The sequence below is a fragment of the Notolepis coatsorum genome (assembly GCF_963971535.1).
Source record: "Notolepis coatsorum genome assembly, chromosome: 7".
Lineage (NCBI taxonomy): Eukaryota > Metazoa > Chordata > Actinopteri > Aulopiformes > Paralepididae > Notolepis > Notolepis coatsorum.
Window position 1 is genome coordinate 103,943,499 of NC_140171.1, and position 23,785 is coordinate 103,967,283.

The following is a 23,785-nucleotide window of genomic DNA, read 5'->3' on the forward strand; positions in this document are numbered from 1 at the left end:
GTTCTTTTAAGAACAGATTACCTTTTGTCGTCTTGAAGTTCGACTTTGCCGTGGTCGTGGTGCGGTCAATCCAGGTTTTGTCTTTTCAGACAAACAGAAGAGAGAGGATAGCCACGTTGTTTATTTCAAGATCACATTGCATCTCTTATAACATAGCCCAAATTGGCTCAGTCTACTGTATTTGTAACAATGTACACCGGTAGTTTAAGATATGTACTAACGATCGCAAACTGCTTCTAAATAGCCCGTCTCAACAATGCATAGATATAAGATCACAGTCTGTTCTAACAGACCAAACTGCCATGTATTTAAAGTTTACAGACAATCCATGCTGACTGATCTGCCATATGCAAGTGACAACAATGCGATGGGGGGGGGGGGGGGGGGGGATAAATGGTGCGAGAGTGTTTGTAAAGGGTCAGAGAAAAATTTGACCAGAGAGAAAAGTTTAACCAGATAGGTCGAAAACATGCAATTAAAATTGATTAGTGGCGCACTTATAGCCTGTTAAAAGAGGATTCGCCCTAGTGTCAACACCTCACCACTCGTGTTCGTTTTAGCCGTCCATCCAGACCTCGTCACACAGCCAGCTCAACTTTTTCCTCCCGCAGAATCTCTTACGGACATTCTAATAAAAAGCAAAAATGCTCACCTGTGTTATTGTTTGTCGACACCGCCAGAATTTCTACGGGAGAGGTCCGGAGCTGGCCGTGTGAGGGGCCCGGCAGGGCGATCTACAGGTCAAGGGTCACCAAATGTTGTGGCTGATGGTTGTTTAACACAGCAGGAGACGATATTTCCAATTTTAACAAGTAGGTAATTTATTTAAGAAAAGAAGTTTCAACAGCAAAAGCTATGGATCAGTAGACGGTCACCACAGTTGAAGAAAAACACTCTGACTCCCCAACCCCCCGTTCCCCCAGATAATACCTTCCCAGCCCTGCCCCGACATGACAGATATGATGACGTAACATATTATATCAGATATGACATGACGTACATTAAGATGACACATAGATTTAACATAGAAGAGAGAATAAAAACAGAAGATAAGTCTAAAGGTTTATCGTCCTGAGACAAAGCTGGAGTCAAGATTAAAAAAGAAAAGAACAAGATGTGATTTACTTGAAATGTCTATCTGTCCTATACTTGAGGTTGTTTTAAGAACATCAGCCAGACTGTCGCCCTAGTGTCTTTGAGCCCTGCTAGTTGACCTATATTAAACTAGTCAAGACTAACCCCTTTCCTACCTCCACCCCCGTATACACATTTTCCACAACAACAGTTCCAATCAGTGTACAGTACGTGTACAGTACGTAATCACACTCCTCCTTTCCCATACTTCCGTTACTTGTAGCTACATAACAAATCAAGTATGAAAAAGTCCCTCCACACACTATATGTTTTTTAAGCAGAGAATAAAGAAAAATATATATCAATACAGTATTTGTATATTTTATACCTTGGTTACAATGTGTTTTCCATAACATACATGTGAAAAAAACCTCATACCTCCTATAGTATATAATCTTTCCCTTTTTAACAGGGCATGCAAGAGTTAACCTGGTAACTCTGTGCCAACCGGCGCTATTCAGTTCTTGCATGTCGGTTACAAGGTCGTCTGGGGAGGCTCTAGTCTTGACAGCTCACATTCCAGAGGCCACTCTCTCTTTGCTCTTCAGGGTTGCATTAGACATTGTGAACACAGCATTATACCGTACATAGTATTACAGTATAGTAATATATAGTATTACAGTATTACACACGTAGGAAAAAAGAATTCATCTTTTCATAATCACTGTCTTCCAGCTTCAGTGCTGGAAATCAGGGCCATGCTTATTACACTTTATTCAAACATATGTTTTTCTTTTAATTTTCAGCGTGTCTGGGGTATGGCTTAGCATGGTGACTTGACCCTCTCCGTCTTGACTCGTGGTTTGGTCGTCTTTGATGTTGGTACTCAGACCAAAATCTCGTAGGGGGGGAAGAAAGAACGTGTTCCCTCCGGTGGCCGAGAGGTCATCATCCTTTGGTCCTGCTGGCTGTGACCTTTGACATGCCCCTCTAGCATTAGTCCTTAAAGCTTGAGATTCTCCCCTCTGTTTCAGAGTTTAAAACCTTGATCTTCAACCTTTGTCAATCAAGTTGTACGTATTTTAATTGTTATCCTTACTTGTATTATTATTAGGATTTTACATGCCTTTTTTGGCTTATTTCTGTATGTACACTTGATGTGATTGTAAATGGAGGAAACCTCAGTTGCCTTTCGAGTTTAAATAAAGGTTTGAAATTAAAATGTATATTACAAATAAGACTGAATCAGAAAATGTTGACTTGACTGTTTCTTCTCTGTTCAGACCAGGTCTGGATCAAAAACTGCTTTACTTAGACTATTTTCAAACCTGGACTAGATTAATAATAAGAGCGTAAAGACTCTTTGAAACCATATTCCAGATTTGTGAAATCATTGAAAATGTTGATTTCCCAGCTTGGCTGGCCGTCTGCACTAATACAATTGGCTGTATTAGAGGGTGGGAGAAGCTGGCGGGGTGGGTCCGGGTCGTTGTAAACAGCGACTCCTACAGTTCGGTCGGGGCGCCTGCTAAGCGCGGATAGGACTCGAGGCGGATAGTGTGGTCCTCCCACACGCTACGCCCTCTCGATGAGAATCCGCGCTGCCAGGTGAAAAGAAGCGGTGATTGGCTGGACGTGTGTCGGAGGAAGCACGTGGTAGCCTCCACTCTCCCAGATGATCTGACTGTGGGGGGTAAGTGCGCAGCGACCAGGAAGGGACTGGGAATTGGCATACGACTAACATTGGGATGGGAGAAAATCGGAGGAAAATGGAGGGGGAAAAAGACAAAAAAAAATAAAAAAAAAATGTTGATTTCACAGTTCTCCACCCATACAGACCATAAATTCAGGGCTAGATCCACAAAGAATGGATTGCACGGTGCTATGCACCCTTACTTACAATTCATCATGAATTGAAAATGGGGGACCCTGATGTAAACAAGATGAAAGTCTTTCTCTGGTCTGCATCCCCTTAACATATACATAACATGTATTTATTGAGCCGTACTGTATTGTACCCATTCTGCAATCTATTAATAAAAATGTCATTCAATCAATCACCGTGCACGGCGCAGGGGGTCCTACTAATCACCCCAAAGTACCAGAAAATACCCTAAAGTACCCCAAAATACCCCAAAGTATACCCCAAAATACCCCAAAGTACCCCAAAGTATACCCCAAAATACCCCAAAGTACCCTAAAATACGCCAAAGTACCCCAAAATACCCCAAAGTATACCCTAAAATACCCCAAAGTACCACAAAATACCCCAAAGTACCCTAAAATACCCCAAAATACCCTAAAGTACCCCAAAGTACCCCAAAATACCCTAAAGTACCCCAAAATACCCCAAAGTACCAGAAAATACCCCAAAGTACCAGAAGATACCCCAAAGTATACCCCACAATACCCCAAAGTACCAGAAAATGCCCCAAAGTACCCCAAAATACCCCAAAGTACCCCAAAATACCCCAAAGTACCCTAAAATACCCCAAAATACCCCAAAGTACCAGAAAATACCCCAAAATATACCCCAAAGTACCAGAAAATACCCCAAAGTACCCCAAAATACTCCAAAATACCCCAAAGTACCCCAAAATACCTCAAAGTTCCACAAAGTATACCTCAATGTACCACAACATACTGGCTCAGAGGTAGAGCAGGTCAACTAATGATCATATGGTCAATGGTTTGGTCAGTGGTTTGAATCCCAGCTCCTTCTGTTCACATGCCGAAGTGTCCTTGGGCAAGACACTGAACCCCAAATGACTCCCAATGAGCAGGCTAGCACTTTGCATGGCATCTGGCTGCCATTGCTCTGTGAGTGCATGTGTGAATTGGTGAAGGAGAGGCAATTATAAAGCTCTTTGTGCAGGTAGGAAAGTGCTATATATGTGGAGTCCATTTCCCATTCCCAAAGTACCACATATTTTCAAAACAAATGTTTATTTTAATATATTATAATCTCCAAATGTAATAACATCTGTATTGAACACTGAACAAACAGTATACATTTTTTGTAATAAATTTTATGTTAAATGTTCAACAATAACAAAACAACATCAACAACAATAATAACAGAACTAATTCCAGTAAGGACGGAAGAAAAGAGACAACAGTAGGCTATACATGACAACATAACAGGACATTCTAACAGTGTCATTACATTACATTCAGGTCCACAAGATGGCTACTAAAAAAAGAAAAAAAGAAAAACGAGAATACACACTGAACTAGGAAGAACAGCTTTTTCAAGCTTCGCACCTTGGGCATGGAATGGGCTACAGGACCATATCCACTTAGATACCCTGGTCTCTCTCAACAAATTTAAATCTGTATTACATAACTTCCTACAAAAGAAATGTCACTGCTTTCTGTAGTCGGGTCCCAACTGCAAAACTGCTAAATTACTGTATTACCCTGTATTTTACTGTCATACACTTTTACTATTATGTAGACTATTCTGTTTTGTGTTTTTGTGTTTACAGAAGAGCACCTCAGGTAACACCTCAAGAACACACTATGTGCTCAAAAATGGTCAACTGACACATGTAGATTTTAGACAGGGGGTAGGGGAGAGTGGGGTGAGGAGTGCCACTTTTTACTTAAAGTGCCTTTAAAGCAAGGGGATTACAGTAATGCCCCCAACTAAAATATGTACATATAGTTTAGGATGTTGTGCATCCCTGGGGACAATCACTTTGGATCTTAAATAAACTGTTTCAGAAATATAGCTTTAGAAAAAAAAGTGGTTTTGTGGCACAACTTGCCCCCGGTGCGGGGTAAGTTGTGACATTAGAGAGAATACACTGGGGTATATTGTGCCATTGATAATTTTACGTAAAACAGATCATTTTAATCTCAAAAGCGGTAAAAGCATCCTGCAGATCTTCATCTCCTTTCCAACCTGACGTATAGTCTTCCCCTGTTGCACCTCTTTCACTGCTCTTTCCAACTTCTCAAGAGGAGTTGAAACCCTGTCTGTCTTCCGTTTGTATATCTGCGTGGCATGATGGATTTTGGTCTAAAATTAAGAATATCACATAGTTTTAGTGATCAAATGCAAGAATGCAATGTACAATAACAATAAAATACAATAAAGTAATATATATTGTAACTGAGGGGTACAATTCCCTGACTGTATTACTAGATATGATACTTACTACCACTACCTTTGTACTTAATATTCGGCCACCCAGTACACGGCATAAATATATTATGATGAACACTGTCACGTAGATGAAACGGATCCAACACAAATGTACGAATTAGAAATAGGTCTTTATTTCTACACAGCGATGGTGTGTAGAGCAAGCACTTAATCAAATCAATCACATTTATGAATAGGAATTAGTATGCACTTTTATGGCAAGAGTATTCGTCGGTATATCAATAGAGAATGTCCAATCTCTGAAGGCGCAGGTGGTACATATACGACCTGGAATAGTTTAAGGAATAACAGCAATGATACTTTAATGATTATATACTGGATACACTAGGGGGGTTAATCCGGTCGCTTGTAAGCCGACAGGAGTAGGAGGGGGGGGGGGGGGGTAGAATCCGGCTGCCTCATCCGGCCAAGGGTATCCCAGGTGAACCCACTGTAGTGCCGTTCAATGCGCCGGCGATCCTTGGACCACAGATGAAAGCAGATGGACTCTTTGTGGGCCGGCTCTCTCCGGTCCACGGGGGAGAGACGTGAAGCGACCTCGTCTTGCAGAGCGTCTCCTCACCTTGCGTCCTCTCCAGGGGGGGGGGGTTCCAACACACGGCAGTGTCGGGGGTCTTTATCCATGGAATAATCAAAGTATACAAAGCATAATCCGTGCCTGGGAAGGCGGGCTGTCGTCGGTAGAATAATCCGGTATACAGGTCCACTCGCTCGTCGGCTCTGGGGCTCCTCGGGTGCAGCTTCACGTGGGGTCAACCACCCTGGATAAGCAGCCAGTTCTCTGCCCGAAACGATGGGGTGCTGACTACGGTAGTATTCTCACCGCACGAAGCACTATATATTAACAGACTATTATTAGCTTAATAGACTACGTCCAACTCGACGATATAGTGCCAAATATGACTATTCAAATATTAATATACACGATGTCTCAATACCGATGGTAGGCGAACTTGGCCTTACTCCCACACGTGGCGTCGCGGGGAGGCTTTACGTCTGTGACTCTATTGGAGGGTAAGAAACTGGACTGAAAAGGAAGTCCTACTTTAGTAGCGCAGTATATATACGCACTATGAACAAATAGTCCCATTAGTGGTGCGGTAGCCAGATTCCTACGCGGAACTAGGACTTGTTCGTAAATGTGGAGCGGTACGTTTGAACTGGGTCTGAGGGGTATGGCAGCCTGGCACCAAGGTCTCGACCAATAGTAGAATGGAGACTATTATGGGATGTTCAGTAGGCTAGAATGGATATTCAATGCATATTGTACAAGGAATATACAAGGGATATCAGGGAATATTAGAGAATATACAAATACAATTAAATATATATATATAAATAAATATATATATTCGGTTTAATCTGGCCCTTCACAACAGCCACCCCCTGATTGGTCCCAGACCTAATCAGTTAAACAGAGACAGATTAATCGCGTTGTCTATTTACACATAAGGGTTTGCTGTAGGGGTCAGTCAACTTCACAAAGTCATAGGGTTATAGGGTCATGGTCATCATCGATTGTGTCTGGGAGTCGGGGCAGTTCTATGAGCCTCGCCACGGGACGGGTGTAAGTGCGACCCTGGACGAGCACTTCAGCTGCTCGGACCTTGCCGTCGGCACCGGTGATCACTTTGCTTACGCGGCCGGCCGGCCACATAGCTCTGGGCAGTGATTGATCAATAATCATGACGACTGTTCCTTCTGTCAAATTGTCTCTCTCCTTTACCCACTTCTGGCGGGTCTGTAGAGACGGTAGGTAGTGCAGTAGGAAACTGCTCCAAAACTTGTCGGCTAATACTTGGCTGTACCTCCACATTCGTCGGCCGTTCGCTTCTTCAGGCCGGTACATTGTCTGGGGTAATGCAGGATCTAGCCGCCCCATCAGGAGTGTGTTGGGGTCTGCGGAGATAACAGTGCTCAATCCACAGAACACAGGCTTCTTATTCTCAGCCTCCTCTGGACTTGCTTCCCTCGGGATAGGCATGGGCCACTGTCCTTCCGGGAGTCTTAGGAATGCGGGGCCGTCACTGTAGACATTGCGACGGGTGAGGTCATCCAGGGGCATCCCCCGGGTGATGACGTCAGCTGGGTTCTGTTTTGTATCAACGTAGCGCCACTCTGTTTCTCCGGTTAACTCTTCGGTTAAGTCTTGAATCTCGGTGACTCTGACTCCCACGAAGACTTTGTACTTGCATGAGTCCGATTTGATCCAGGCGAGTACCGTCGTGGAATCTGACCACAGGATTGTTCTAGACACCGGTATGGTGAGCTCACGTTGGATGAGCGTGGCTAGGTGCGCTCCGGCTAGGGCTGCGCAGAGCTCTAGACGTGGGATAGATTGTTGCTTGCGTGGGGCTATTCTCGAGCGGGCGAGGACAAATGCTGTGTAGATCTCTCCCCCCTTCTCTTGGGCCCGCAAGTAGGCTACTGATCCGTATGCGACCTCTGAGGCGTCACTGAAGACGTATAAGTCCATTTTACATGTCTCTGGCCTCACCGTGGGTGGGAAGTAGCTTCGGCGCATATTAACGCCTGGGAGTGAGTGGAGCTCCATCTCCCACTCTCTCCAGGTGGATGCAAGGTGTGCGGGAATGGGGTCGTCCCAGCCCTGGTCCTTGTCCCACAATGCTCGTACAATAATTTTTGCCCTGGTGGTGTACGGTAGAATACATCCTAGCGGGTCATATTGTCGGGCGAGTGTTGTGTACACACTCCGTCTGGTGGTCGGCGCCGCCGCCGGCCTTCCCTGCTCCGTAGTCAGGGGCTTGTGTCTGTAGTGAAGCGAATCTGTTTTGAATCGCCACACCAATCCCAGGGTCATCTCCTGGGCTTCTCCCGGGATTGTAGCCATCCAGGTCTCGCTGCTGGCTGCCTTGTCCTCGGAGGAGAGGCTGCGCAGTACTTGCGGATCGCTGCTGGCCCACTGCCTGAGATCAAAGCCGCCTTTGATCAATGAGGCGCGGAGTTTAATCAGGAGAGCCTCGGCTTCTTCCTGGGTTGAAAGGCTTTGTAGACAGTTGTCTACGTAGAAGCTGTTCTTTACGCTGTGTCGGACCTCTTCGTCCGCTGCTGGGTCCTCTGCTACATGTTTCTGTAGTGCAAATGTAGCACAGCAGGGGCTGCACGTCGTTCCGAAGGGGAGGACTTCCCATTGGTAGATGGCTGGGTGCTCATCTCCTGGCTTCTCTCTCCATAGGAACCGTAACAGGGGCTTGTCCGCCTCTACTAATCTCACCTGCAGGAACATTCCTTTAATGTCCCCGCTGATGGCCACCTTTTCCTGGCGGAAGCGGAGTAGAACGCCGAGTAGGGAGGGGCCGAGTGTGGGACCGGGCAGTAACTCTTTATTCAGATTTTGGGATCCGATCTGGTAGCTGCAGTTAAATACTATGCGGTCTTTACCGTTGTGATGGACCTTGTGGTGAGGCACGTACCACGATTCAGTGGTCTGGTCAGCCTCTTTAATGTCCATCTTTGTGACGTGTCCCGCTGTGATGAGCTTCTCAATCTCAGCGCGGTATACACTCTCTTGGGCGGGGTTCTTGGCTAAGCGCCGCTCCGTGTTCAGCAGGTACCGTTCTGTGGCGTCTGTCTTGGCGTGGAAAGTAGGCATTCCTTCTCGCCGCAGGAGTGGCGTGGCGTATCTCAACACGCCGTTGACCGGGACTCTCTTGGTCCCTGTCTCGAGGAGGTGAATGGCGTAAACGTCATCTTTAGAGCGAATGTTTTTCTTTCCGTTCTTAAAGGGCATTTGTTCCAAGGTCCATAGCCGCTCTACGTGTTGCAGGAGTGCGGTTTCTCCCTCCGTGACTCGGGAGTGGAGACATCTAGTGGCTGTACTTCGGTTGAGAGATTTGGCGAGCGGGCCTTGGAGAGTCCATCCCAAACGGGTCTCGACTGCTGCAGGACAGCCTCGGGGTCCGGTATGAACCCGGTCTATCGGGACAATGAGGTCTGCATGGTCGGAGCCTATCAACAGGGTCGGCATAGCATTGTCTATGAGCGGGATCGGTAACTTGCGCAGATGTGCATATTTCTCCATCAGCTTGGCGACGGGGTATGTGTACCGCGACAGTCCTATTTCTTGGCTGGTGAAAGCGTCTGTAATCTGGTACCGTCGCTCAGGCTGGCCGCTTGCTGCGATAGAGAATGAGACATTCTCGCCCTTTATCGTCTTCAAATCTCGTCTTATTGTCCGAATTGTCATTTGGGTTTCGCTTCCCCGCAGCCCTAGCTGGGCCGCAGCGGAGGCGAGCAGCAGGGTCTTCTCTGACCCGTCATCGAGGACGGCGTAAGTGTCCAGGACTTTATTCTGGTAGCTTAGTGTCACACTCACTACTTTTAGGAGTACTCGGGCTCCACTGCTGCTGGCGGGATCGATGTACATGACGCTCGCTTTGCGGCTGGATGGTGCGGGTGAAGGGCGCCGTCTGTTACTGTCGTGAAGTATGTCCAGATGGGCTCCATCGCACTTGGTGCACCTTTTCTTTAAGCGGCATTCGGCTGCCATGTGTGAGCGCGCACAGCGAAAACAGCGCTTGTTGGACTTTATCCATTGACTTGCTTCCTCCGCGTTCAGCTTGGGGAAGGAGTCACATTGCGCTAGCCAGTGTTCTTTCTCACAGTAGGGGCACACTATCTTCCACTTCTCCGTTCTGGAGGGGGTACTGTGGCTCCTGCTGCTCGGTACTGACTCCGATTGGTGCATCACAGTCACCGATCTTCTTCCATCATTTAGTCGTCTGGTTCCTTCTCTGGAGCCAGGGGTGCTCCGTCCGAATGTATCTAGCCGTAGGCTGCTGACTTCTCTCGCCAGGAAGTCTGCTAGATCGAGGAGGTTCGGTTCGGGGCCATTCGGGTCTCGGTGGTCCCTCTGTCGCCTAAAACGCTCCTGTCGAGCGGGCGGCAGCTTCTCCAAGATCCTTTCCACATTTGAGTTGGCGTAAAGTTCATGCCTCCCCTTCTCTCTCTGCGCTCCCAACATCCCTACCAGGGACTGCACTCTGATGGACAAGTCGTCCAGTGCTCGATTGTCTATTGCTGGGGGTAAGCGGTCGATGTGTCGGATCTCCTGGATCACGTAATCCCATATGCGCCCATACCTCTGGTCCAATGCTACCAGCGCTGCTGTGTATGGGGTGGTGGAAGTCGCGTAGGCGAGCGCTATATTATGTGCGCGGGGCACCTTTAAGTGCTTCAGTAGGATGGCGTATTTATGGCGTTCATCCAATACATCCACCAACATGGTCTCCAGACACATGCGGAGTTCCGTATACTGGGCCCGGTTCTCTTGGGTGAAGTCGGGTACCATAGGCGGGCCAATGTATGACGCTGACTGTGGATACATCGGCGAGCGTTGGGGGAGAGGCCTCCTAGGCGAGTCTCCTCCCGCTCCTTGGTATGGGCTGGTACCGGCAGTGTACCATGGCCCGCTTGTCCAGGTGCTGTTCCTCGGTGCGGGTCGTGCGTCGTGCTCACCCGTGTATAGAGTCGGGGGTCTGTAGCGCGGCTCCGCGGGAGTATAGCCTGGGCTGTACCGGACCTCCTGGTCCGGTAGAGTACTGTGCTGTCGTCGGGCGTGGTTCTCCTCCTCTTCCTCTTCGTCTTCAGTTAGGTCATCCAGTGCTTGTAGTCTCTGGTTTAGCCTCTCCACAGGATATGCTGCTCCTTCCCGGTTGCTAGGTCTCGCTTGGACCGGTGGGGGGAGGTGGTCTGTGGGGGGTATAGACCTCGTCTGTTGGTCAAGTTCAGGGTTGTTTACTCGGCTAGGGGATGCCGCCCTGGAGGTGTGTCTAGACGAGTTCCTGGAGCCTCTGGCGGAGGGAGAGGGTGTTGTCCGTCTGATCAGCTGTTCTATTAGTTGCGCTTGCTGTCTGTCGCGCTCTGCGTCCCGTAGAGCACCAGCAGCTGCTCGCTGGCTGTCTGCTCGGTCTCGGGCCACATTCTCTTCTCTCTGAATGCGTCTTAGTTCTAGACGTATATGCTCTTCTTCGCTCCGCTGCTGGATCTGCAGTCGGTCGCGTTCAGCAGCGGCGTTCAGGCTGATGAGGAAGGCCTGCTGTAGGGTCCTCTCTGCCTCGCTGGGAGAAGGCGGTTGTATAGGGGAGCCTTCCCTCGGGGTACTCCTTGCGGAGCCTTGGAGCTCTATCTCCACGGTGCTCTCCCCGTCTTCTTCCGTGCCGAGTTCTCTCTCGGTGGCGTTGTATTCCTCCCGGGACTCATCGGGGACTACTTCTTCAGTACTGGCGGGGTGTGAAGTCATGTCTGGTTCCCACTGGTCCCCACCGTGAACTTGGTCAGTTACATTAGAACCCGTAGGGGCCTCTATGGTCGGGGTAGTCTGGGCGTTGGGGTTAGACATACTTTTACTTTCTAGTTTTACCGCGTTTACTGTTAGTAGAAGACTAGGTTGTTGACTGACAGCGTAAGCCTCTAAGTACTGAGGGAGCCGTCGTTCGCGCTGCGGGCGTTGGTTAGGAGGATCGTTTCGTGGAGTGTTCATCATAGGCCATTTCAATATTAATAACACTATATTAATATTACACTGATTACCCTCCGGCTCGAAGGACCAATTGTAACTGAGGGGTACAATTCCCTGACTGTATTACTAGATATGATACTTACTACCACTACCTTTGTACTTAATATTCGGCCACCCAGTACACGGCATAAATATATTATGATGAACACTGTCACGTAGATGAAACGGATCCAACACAAATGTACGAATTAGAAATAGGTCTTTATTTCTACACAGCGATGGTGTGTAGAGCAAGCACTTAATCAAATCAATCACATTTATGAATAGGAATTAGTATGCACTTTTATGGCAAGAGTATTCGTCGGTATATCAATAGAGAATGTCCAATCTCTGAAGGCGCAGGTGGTACATATACGACCTGGAATAGTTTAAGGAATAACAGCAATGATACTTTAATGATTATATACTGGATACACTAGGGGGGTTAATCCGGTCGCTTGTAAGCCGACAGGAGTAGGAGGGGGGGGGGGGTAGAATCCGGCTGCCTCATCCGGCCAAGGGTATCCCAGGTGAACCCACTGTAGTGCCGTTCAATGCGCCGGCGATCCTTGGACCACAGATGAAAGCAGATGGACTCTTTGTGGGCCGGCTCTCTCCGGTCCACGGGGGAGAGACGTGAAGCGACCTCGTCTTGCAGAGCGTCTCCTCACCTTGCGTCCTCTCCAGGGGGGGGGGGGGTTCCAACACACGGCAGTGTCGGGGGTCTTTATCCATGGAATAATCAAAGTATACAAAGCATAATCCGTGCCTGGGAAGGCGGGCTGTCGTCGGTAGAATAATCCGGTATACAGGTCCACTCGCTCGTCGGCTCTGGGGCTCCTCGGGTGCAGCTTCACGTGGGGTCAACCACCCTGGATAAGCAGCCAGTTCTCTGCCCGAAACGATGGGGTGCTGACTACGGTAGTATTCTCACCGCACGAAGCACTATATATTAACAGCCTATTATTAGCTTAATAGACTACGTCCAACTCGACGATATAGTGCCAAATATGACTATTCAAATATTAATATACACGATGTCTCAATACCGATGGTAGGCGAACTTGGCCTTACTCCCACACGTGGCGTCGCAGGGAGGCTTTACGTCTGTGACTCTATTGGAGGGTAAGAAACTGGACTGAAAAGGAAGTCCTACTTTAGTAGCGCAGTATATATACGCACTATGAACAAATAGTCCCATTAGTGGTGCGGTAGCCAGATTCCTACGCGGAACTAGGACTTGTTCGTACATGTGGAGCGGTACGTTTGAACTGGGTCTGAGGGGTATGGCAGCCTGGCACCAAGGTCTCGACCAATAGTAGAATGGAGACTATTATGGGATGTTCAGTAGGCTAGAATGGATATTCAATGCATATTGTACAAGGAATATACAAGGGATATCAGGGAATATTAGAGAATATACAAATACAATTAAATATATATATATAAATAAATATATATATTCGGTTTAATCTGGCCCTTCACAACATATATAGTTAATAAAATAAGTTGGGGCAACTTAACAAAGAGAATATCTGGCACAACTTAACCCAGGCCCTTTGGCACAAATCACCCCAAGCCTACCATTTTGAAAAGAATGCTTCCCCCAGCTGTTTTGAGCTAGCATCATGCTAACTGTATAGACTTATGGTGTAGCTTACTAAAGCACTAAAACATGTGTGAACTGTTTTCAAAGTTGTCAATAATTGTTCAAACACAGCAATAAAAAAACCTTGATCATACAAATTTTACTTTGGAGGGCAAAAAACAGTTTTTTTTAACTTAAATGTGCTTACCTCTCAAGCTGTTATGGTTTGACACCGACCCCAAACGCAACGACACAAGAGAGTAGGATTCAGAGTTGCCAAAAACAAGGGCTTGTTTATTAAGACTAAATAAACAGCACAGACTTGGGAGAGTTCAAACAAAGATTGGAATTCAAGCAAGGATGAATGTTGCTGCTCTGCAGCTTCTCCCGGGATGGTAGTCAGGGGAAGCAGACGCTGACGTCAGAGCCGCTCTGCAGACTTCTCTCGGCAGAATCTCCGAGGTGGTTGCGGGACCGAGAGAGAGAGAGGGAGCGAGTTAACTCAGAGTGCAGGTGGAACAGAGCAGGTGTACAGGAGAGGTGACTTGTACCCGAAAACAGAGTTATCCAAGTGACTGAATCTTCGGTGTAAATACACACTGTGAGTAACGTTCCAAACACAATCCCAAGTGATAGATATCTTCGGTGCAAAAATAAACACTGTGAGCGAAGTCCCAAAATACAAATCCAATGTGATAATATCTTCGGTGTGTAAACACACAGTGGGAGATGTTAGGCCAAAATATTATCCCAATGAAACAATCCAAAAAAGGCTAAACGCTGGGTGAGTGACTGTCTGATAAAAAGCTGGAAATCTTCAGTGTTATATAAACACACGAAAAACGGAATTGGATCAAAGACAGTCATAAAAAACTCACCCAGGCGTTGTGCGTAAAGAGCGTAGGAACAGAACGGAGCGAGCGCATCGCCTCGGGCAAAGGGTGTCCAAGAGGAATGCTTCTTGAATATCCTGGAGGCAAAGCACAGGGAAACAACAGCAGGCAGCAGGAACGGCGAATGCAACTGAAATATCAAAACGATCCAACAAAACTTGAATGGGGAAACAGGGTATAAATAATACGGGAATGCTTAATTGACAAGCAGTGACAGCTGAGGGATGTGATTGATAAGCGTGTGGACGGGGGAGAACCAATCAACGACGTCTCTGGGAAGAAGCGTGTGAATAGGGGAATGAAATGATTAACAGAAAACAAATGGAAATAGAGCGAGTAGGCTTAAAGGAACAGAGCGAGTAAGTGAGCAAAGGACAAAACCTCACACAAGCCAGGGCCCTCATTCATCAACGTGGCGTAGAAAATGTTCTATTTCCACACGTAAGCACAGAAAAAAAACGGGATTCATCACACGTGCGTACACAGGTTCTACGCACACCTGTCTTGATAAATATGACTTTGATACTACGTTTGAGCTCGTGCACTGTTTTAAGTATTTGCATACCAGAACCGCCCCGATTAACCATATACGGTAATGGAATACCCCCATGAAATGTGGAAAAATGGACTAAGCCGAGGGAAGCGTGTTATGAGACAGGCTGACAGACGTGTACACGGTACGGTGATGTCGGATATGATATCTATTAACCATTGCTGCCTGGGCAGCGCAAACACTAATAAAGACCGTGCTGGAATATGACTGCCTTTTCCCGTGTTGTTTGATTAATACCCAGGGATTAAAGTTCTCCTCTATTTTATTCCAAATCGCGATGGATTCTCCGTCAATTTTCTACCTGCTGCATATGATTTCTAGAGGCATACTACAATCTATTTTGATGTCAGTATTGGGTAGCCTATATAAACAATAATACGAGAGCATATACAAGAACAATGAATCTCACTGCATGTATGATGTAGCCTGCCTTTCAATACATGAACTTGAATTCCATCATGTTTGTGTGCGGGACTCACAAGGCTGTTGTCACAATGGGTGGTACCGGTACAGTAATAACAGTCTACACAATATCACGATGGACCATGCCATAGCCTATGTTCTATTATGACATGATCTGTGACGACAAATGTTCTAGAATGTTTGATTAAGATATCATACTCTGACAGCATGCCTATGATCAACAAAAACGCGAACTTGAATCCCATCATCATATTTACATAGTCTGTCCACTATCTGGTGTCATTGCAATGCATTTTTTATTCTTTCTTATACAGTAAAAAGGGGGAAGAACACTATATCGTGGGTGTTCATATGACTTGTATTCTGCTTACAGCTTCGAAATTCCACTTGTTTCGTTTAACGTAAAGCCTTTTAAATATAATCAAAACGTTCCCGTGTTTCTGCGGTCTGTGCGCAAAATAATAACGAGTTGAGCTACGCGGAGCGCAGTCAGTCAGTACACCCCGTATATTCCGATAACGCTATATAAACCATGCTGCATTCATTCTGAGAGAAAGATCTATTATTCCAAATGCTATTTATAGGGTTTTGACCATAATTACACTACTGTTGCTATTTTACAATGAACTATAATGAATTACGGTTCATACAGAACATGCCAGTGTTGAAACTAATGCACAGAAGCTCATTTCCTTGTTGTAATAATATATTCTACCACTGGGCGTCAGCTAAGTGTGCTCCGAGCTGTGCGTACACGTAAGCACGAAGTCAAGTTCAAGTTGAAATTGATGAATCCCACTCTTTGCTTAGAAATGGTCGTACGCGCAGGTTAAGCACATATCTGTGCGTAAGACACGTTGATGAATGAGGGCCCAGGTGTCTCCCTTCTCTGCAGGTTGAGTGAAATGGATGCCTCTTCAAAAATATGTTGTCACATGACCAACTTCTTCTATGGTTTTCTAGATAACAGGGGTGGAACTACATGCCCCTTGGCACTACTCACCCCACTCTCCCCTATATGGCAAGATAAGAAACAAGGTCTGGCAGAAATTAGACCCACAACCAGAGGCAAAATATATTGTAATAATGGGCCGTTATTACACTAAACTTAAGAGGGATACTAATTTCATGAGGAGGATAACATGGATTGAGAGGCCTCCAGGATATTTTCCAGTGAACAGGGCCGACATTGCAGTGTGGGAATATCTAGGCACATTCCCCATAACACTCAGTTATCATGCAAATGCTAAGAAAAATCCATCTCAGTTTATCAGAACACAAACAGAGGTGACTGAAAGAGTGGCTCAGGCGGTGCAAACCCAGACACCTCGTGATGTATATGCACAGTTAGTTATGAAAGATGAGGAAAATGCACCTCAAGATTTAAAACAAGTCAGGAATATAAAACATCAAGTATCAAAAGACCAGAGGCCTTCTGGTAATCGAACCAATACTGCTGATGAGCTTCAGACAGTTCTGAATATATTGCAGGAAAATCATTATGTTCAGCAAATCATTTCTAGGAAGGGAAAACCACCTTGTGTCATCCTTTACTTTGATGAACAATTAGATGTTAGAAGATTTTGTTGTGGGCAGGATGCTACATCTGTTTTAGGAGTGGATCGCACATTTAATTTGGGGGCTTGCTTATTAACAGTGACTGTGTTCAAAAACCCAAAACTTTTTAAGAAAGAGACTGGAGAGCCACCATTATTCATTGGGCCACTGTATTTGCACTGGGACGGCAGCTTTGAGACTTACCATGATTTCTTTGCCCATTTGAAATCAAAGTTGTCGGTGGCATATTTAGCAACAGAAATAAATATCAGTGAGGACATAGTTATTGGATCCGATCAGGAACGGGACATTTTAAAGGCCATAGAGTCTTTGTTTCCTGAAGCGAGTCATATTTTGTGTTCAAAACATATTCGGGATAATGTGAAACATTATCTAACACAAAAAGTGGGAATGGACGCAAAAAAGAGAGCAGTACTTGAGAATAAGCTGTTCCATAATGCTAATTCTCTTACCTACTGTAAAAACGAGTATGACTTTTGTGAAAAGGTACTTGAACTTGAAACATATATAGAATAAAATTGCCCGGAGTTCACTAGAGAAAGTTAATACCTACATTGAAAAAGAAAATAATGGAGACAAAGAACAGAAAGAAATGGATTCCTGATCATTGGACAAATAATAATTGTGAAGCAAGGAATCATGTAATTAAGCTGGCTACTAATTGGAAACCACAAAAGTTACCAGATCTGATATTAAAACTCCAACAAATTTATCAACTTCAAAATATAGAAGCGCAGATGCCTTCATGGCCAAGGTAATTATACTTTAAAGCCAGTGTTGCAGCAGTAGACTGTCATAGACAGGTAGTGCCGAGGGGCTGAGTGGAGGAGTTCAAACAATTGACGCGCACAGTGAAATAACTCTGTTCCATGTCCAGGAAATACTTTTGAAGCTTTTATTCTTCGCTTCATGAGACAAACAAAATACGATTTGTGATTTGCGCTTTGCGTTATTGCGGTCAAAATAAAATATGCTCTCCTAACTCCCACCCCCTCTCTCTGTGAACTGTCAACCTCTGTGAACTGTCAAACACCGAGAACTGTCAGACGTGAAAAGGTGAATGAAATTCCATAAAACACTCCCATTAGCGCCACACCCCTGTGAGCACGCCCACCACCTAAAGTGACAGTACAACTAATAATACAACACAAATAGAATACTGAATCATAATAAAGAGACCTCCATTACGGCGCCTACATACCGGCCCCTAATTATTCAAATATAATAATTACACAATTGTAAATTATGTAGGTAACTACAAAAAAAAAACTTAAATTATTCAAACAATAGTTCTTTTTCGTCACCGGCCCCTAATTACTCAAACAATAGCTTTTTTTCGTTACCGGTCCTAATTATTCAAATGTAATAATTACACAACTGTAAATTATGTAGGAGCCTACAGGAAAAACATTAAATATAAGGCACAATTATTGACAAGTTTTATTTTTTCGATTTTTTTATCATTTTCTCGCAAATGTCCTTTTCTTCTTTCTTATTCGTATCCTAGGGCCAGAGGTTACTAGCACATAGCCTTAAGGAGGGATACTTATCATCGTTTGGTCAGTCAAGTCAGAAGAAACAAAAAACTGTAATCCAATGTTCATGTGTTAAATGCCAGTCTATGCAGTTCAATATGAACATCTGAAGTCCTCATGGCCCTTCCGCTTCCTGTAGAAGGCAAACCTTGGTGATAGGCCTGTCCAGATAGCTGGTCTTCGTCTTTATCTGTACTTGACGGACAAGTCCTCTTCTATCTGGGATAGCTTTCACAATCCTTCCTGTAAGCCATGAGTTGCGAGGTGCCGAGTCATCAATTATGAGCACAATATCGCCAACAATGAAGTTGCGCTCGACACTTGACCACTTTTTTTTTTTTTATTGATCTTTTTCCCCCTCCATTTTCCTCCGATTTTCTCCCATCCCAATGTTAGTCGTATGCCAATTCCCAATCCCTTCCTGGTCGCTGCGCACTTACCCCCCACAGTCAGATCATCTGGGAGAGTGGAGGCTATCACGTGCTTCCTCCGACACACGTCCAGCCAATCAACCGCTTCTTTTCACCTGGCAGCGCGGATCCTCCCTGAGAGGGCGTAGCGTGTGTGAAGGATCACACTATCCCACTCAGGTCCTATCCGCGCTTAGCAGGCGCCGCGACCGAACTGTAGGAGTCGCTGTTTACAACGACCCGGACCCACCCCGCCAGCTTCTCCCACCCTCTAATACAGCCAATTGTATTAGTGTGAACGGCCAGCCAAGCTGGTGACAACCCCGGAGCTGTGAGCTGGATTCGAACAGGCGAATCCAGCTCACAGCTTCGGGGTTGGTGACGAACGCAATCTCCGCTACGCCACCTAACCGCCCGACACTTGACCACTTCTGACGTTCCTGCAGTAGAGGTAGGTATTCCTTGACCCATCTTTTCCAGAATAAGTTAGAAATATACTGCACTTGTTTCCATCTGCGACGAGCATATATATCCTCCTTCTGAAACTGTCCTGGTGGCAAAGATGGCATGGTTTTAAGCAGCAGAAGGTGGTTAGGAGTAAGGGCTTCCAAATCGTTTGGGTCAGTAGATGCTTTAGTGATGGGACGGCTGTTGATGATAGCTTCTGTTTCGCAAAGGACTGTGTGAAGACCTTCTTCATCAAGGTTTTGCAACTTCAGGCAAGAGTTCAGGACCTTCCTCACAGACCTTATCAGTCTCTCCCATACTCCTCCATGATGTGATCCAGTAGGGGGATTGAAAACCCACTTGATGCCTTTCTGAAGGAGAGTGTTGTTAATTTGAGCAAGATTTCAATGTTCCATTGCCTCCTTCAACTGACGCTCAGCTCCAACAAAGTCGGTTCCGTTGTCTGAGCGTAATTCCAGGACTTGTCCACGTCTTGCTATGAAGCGTCGAAGAGCATTGATAAAGGAGTCTGTATCCAATGATGATGCCACTTCAATGTGGATGGCTATTATGGATAAACATGTGAAGAAAACTCCATACTTCTTCACTACACTCCTTCCTCGCTTAACTTCGAAGGGTCCAAAATAATCAACTCCTACACGAGTGAATGGAGGTTCATCTGGAGAAACTCTGTCCAGCGGTAAGTCTGCCATCTGCTGGCGCCCTGGAGCTGTATGCAGTCGCCGACAAGCAACACATTTGGACAGGACTTTCCTTATAGCTGCGCTAGCACCAGGGATCCAATATCTTTGGCGCAGGTTAGATAGCATGTGGTTACGACCACCATGTCCCACTTCTTGATGTATGTGCCGAAGAATGAGATCCGAAATGTGAAGATCTTTTGCCAATATGGCGGGATGCTTAGACTCTTCAGGCATACATGATCTACTAAGTCGTCCTCCAACTCTCAGAACACTGTCTTCAAGAATTGGATTGAGCTTGTAGATGTGGCTTGTCCTTCTCACAGTGTCTCCTCTTCGTAAGCTGTTGAACTCATCTGGAAACTTCTTCCTTTGACAGAAGCGGATAATCACCATCTCTGCTTCCCTGAGTTCTTCAATTGAGAGAGATTCACTGACGGCATGAGTGTTGATACTCTGCATTTCTTCTTTCATCTCTCTTTCCTGTTGGACTTTATCCAAGCCAGACTGGGCAAGAGTCTCGTTTAATTGCTTCCTCTTCCTACTAAGACACAGTAGCAGGCTCTTAAACTTAAGGAGCCAACCAACAATCTTCTTCAGATGAATCCAAGAGGAGAAGTGATTGATCAAGCGGGTTACTGGATCAATCTCCTCTTCGGCCTGCACGGCATTCACCATCAAACTTATCTTGACCTCAGGGTCATCCGAGGAGATACTTCCAGAGTCATCTGGGCTTACAGGCCAGTCCTCTTCAGGCCCAATGAGAAACGGAGGCCCAGACAACCAGGTGTCATCTTTCAGAAACGACTCCACTTTGAGTCCCCTGGAGGCTGAATCTGCGGGATTGCTTGAGGTGTTCACATAGTTCCATTGAGACGGTTTTGATACATTGAGTATCTCTGAAACCCTGTTGGCTATGAAGGTTCGAAACCTGGAGGTCTCATTCCTGATGTACTTCAGTACAGAAGTACTATCTGTCCAAAAGATTGAGTCCTGAAGTTGCATTTGCAGCTCCTTCCTCCACATCTTGTCCATACGACCTACAACCGTGGCTGCAGTCAGCTCCATGCGAGGGATAGTGATCGTTTTCAGTGGGGCCACTCTGGCTTTCCCCATTATGAAAGCACAGTGTGTTTGTCTGTGGCCGTTATGCAGTAACAGGTAAGTCACTGTTCCATAGCCATTTTCGCTTGCATCTGCAAAGTGGTGTAACTGAGCAGAGGTTACTTCCCCGAAATCCAGTGGTTTCAGGCATCTGTCAACTTTAAAATCCTCAAGCAGATGGAGATCCTTCAGCCTCTTCACCCTGCTCCCCTCTGGGAGAAGGCTGAGGATCCCAAAGGCTGTGAAAGCTCGACACAGACTGAGCTTCTTCCCCTCAGCCGCCAGGCTGATCAATGCCTCAGGCCCCCCCCCCCCCCCCCCTCTGCCCCCAAGTGACACTGGATAAATGACTGACTGCACTGCACTAGTCCGTACTGGATCTCTGCACACTTCACTTTATATATATATATATATGTATTTTATTTATTGATTAATCCCCCACTGCACTGTTTTCGTTTCTTGTCTGTGTTGGTGTTTGTTTACTGTGAAAAAAGAAAAATGCATACACTGTATTGCTGCAACAATTACCAATGTGTTTTACACAAATGGCTCAATAAAGGAATCTGAATCTGAATCTGAATCTGAACATGTCCACTCCTGTGCGGCTGAAGCTGGTATAGCATCATCCCAGCCAAGTTCTTTCCTGCACAACTCCTGAAGGATCTTTTTGGCGGATAAGACCACGGGTGCCAAGATTCCTAAGGGGTCATAAATTGAACTGACTGTGGAGAGGATCCCTCTTCTGGTTAAGGGTCTGTCTTTGATCATGATCTTGAACTTAATGGTATCAGACTGAACGCACCACTGCACGCCAAGTGCTCTTTCCATGGGGAGTGCGTCTTTGTCCAAGTCCAGATCTTTCACTTCCTTCCCTCTATCTTGGGTGGGTATAGCAGCCAACACTGTCCGTCTGTTGCTGATCCATTTTGTGAGCTGAAAGCCCCCTTTAGCACAAAGGGCACGAAGATTTTGATAGAGTGCTACTGCTTCCTCATCAGAAGCCACTGATACAAGGCAATCATCAACATAGAAGTTGTGCAGAACAGTGTCAATTACTTCAGGGCTGAATTGCTCCCGTTGATCTTCTGCACACTTCCTGAGGGCAAAGTTTGCACAGCTTGGCGAGGATGTAGCTCCGAACAAATGTGCGACCATTCTGTGCTCTACAAGGTTCTGATTGTGGTCTCCATTCGGCCACCAGAGGAACCTCAACAGATCTGCATCCTCAGCTGGTACTTTGACCTGGTGAAACATGGCCTCAATGTCTGCCATGAGTACAACAGGCTCCTTTCTGAATCTGGTCATGACTCCAATCAGTGTGCTGGTAAGATCTGGTCCCTGTAGGAGCTGTGCATTCAACGTTGTTCCCTGGAATGTTGCTCCACAGTCGAATACGACCCTGATCCCTTTCTTTTTTGGGTGGTATACACCATGGTGTGGTATATACCATACCTTGGAGTCACTGCGTTCCAGATCCTCAGCCGGCACCTTCTCTGCATAGCCCTTGGAAATTATGTCATTCATGAAGGCAGTGTAATCGGCATGAAATAAAGCATCTTTATCAAACCTCCTCTTGAGGCTTAGGGTACGCTGTTCTGCCACTTTCCTGTTGTTTGGCATCTTTACATCCCTTTCCCTCAAAGGTAAGCCAATACTGTAATGGCCGTTCATCAATTTAGCAGACTTTGTAACACACTCCATGAAGTGACAGTCTTCTCTTGACAACCCTGTCTGCTCATCCTGACTGCATTCAGGGAAGTCAACCGTTAGCTGCCGCCTCCATAGTTCATCAAGGCTTGCAACTGAGATCCTGTTGACTGTGATATCTGGCTGTCCACAAGTTGTTTCATTATTTCCACTTCCTCTGAGGGGTCCGTTCACAGTCCAACCTAACACAGTCTTGACTGCGTATGGACCCTTGTCCACACTCCGAACAACTTGCCATGGCTCCAATGCCTTGGGAACGTTGGTTCCTATCAACAGGTCTATCCCAGAGTCAATCTCAGGAATGTAAACATGTTCTAAGTGAGGCCATCTTTGAAGGTCTTTCTGTCTTGGAATGTTGCCTCTGTGGACTGGCATGCTTTCCTGTGTGTAAATGTCAGGCAGCTCACAAAACAAGTCACTGTCTAGTGCAGCCACTTCCAGATCAGAATCAATGTGGCTTCTAACCACTTTCTCCTGGCCCATAGTCCGAAGGAGAATGCTTGTTCTTCTTCCGGTGACGTTCAGCTTGCTCATCAGCCGCTCAGTGCAGAAAGATGCTGAGCTACCGGGATCCAGGAAGGCATAGGTAATCATTGTAACATGTCCTTTTTTAGATTTGACCTGTACTGGTACTATAGAGAGTGTACAGTCCTACTCACCGGCCCCTGTAAGACCACTGGATTGTACAGAGATCGGAGCACTGCCCATTGCTGTCTCCGATTCTCTTTTGGCTGGCCTTTGATCTGTTCCTTTCTCTCTTTGGTGGATATGAAGTATGCTAGGGTGTCTGAGATTGCATATTTTGCAATAGAGGCGTTGCCTACATTCTTTAATTATGTGCCCAATGCACAAACAGCCAAAACACACATGATCCTTCAAGAAGTCAATCTTCTCGCTATGCACCTTCCTTTCCAATAGAAAGCACATATCCAATGTGTGTTCACCTCCACAGAACCAACAAGACCTTGTACCAGATGAACTTCTCTCCATCTTTGTTCCAGGTTCCTCTTTCCTTTCAATTGTTGCAATGGTGGTAGCATAGCTACTTTCTTTTACCCTTGTATATGGTTGATTGCTGGAC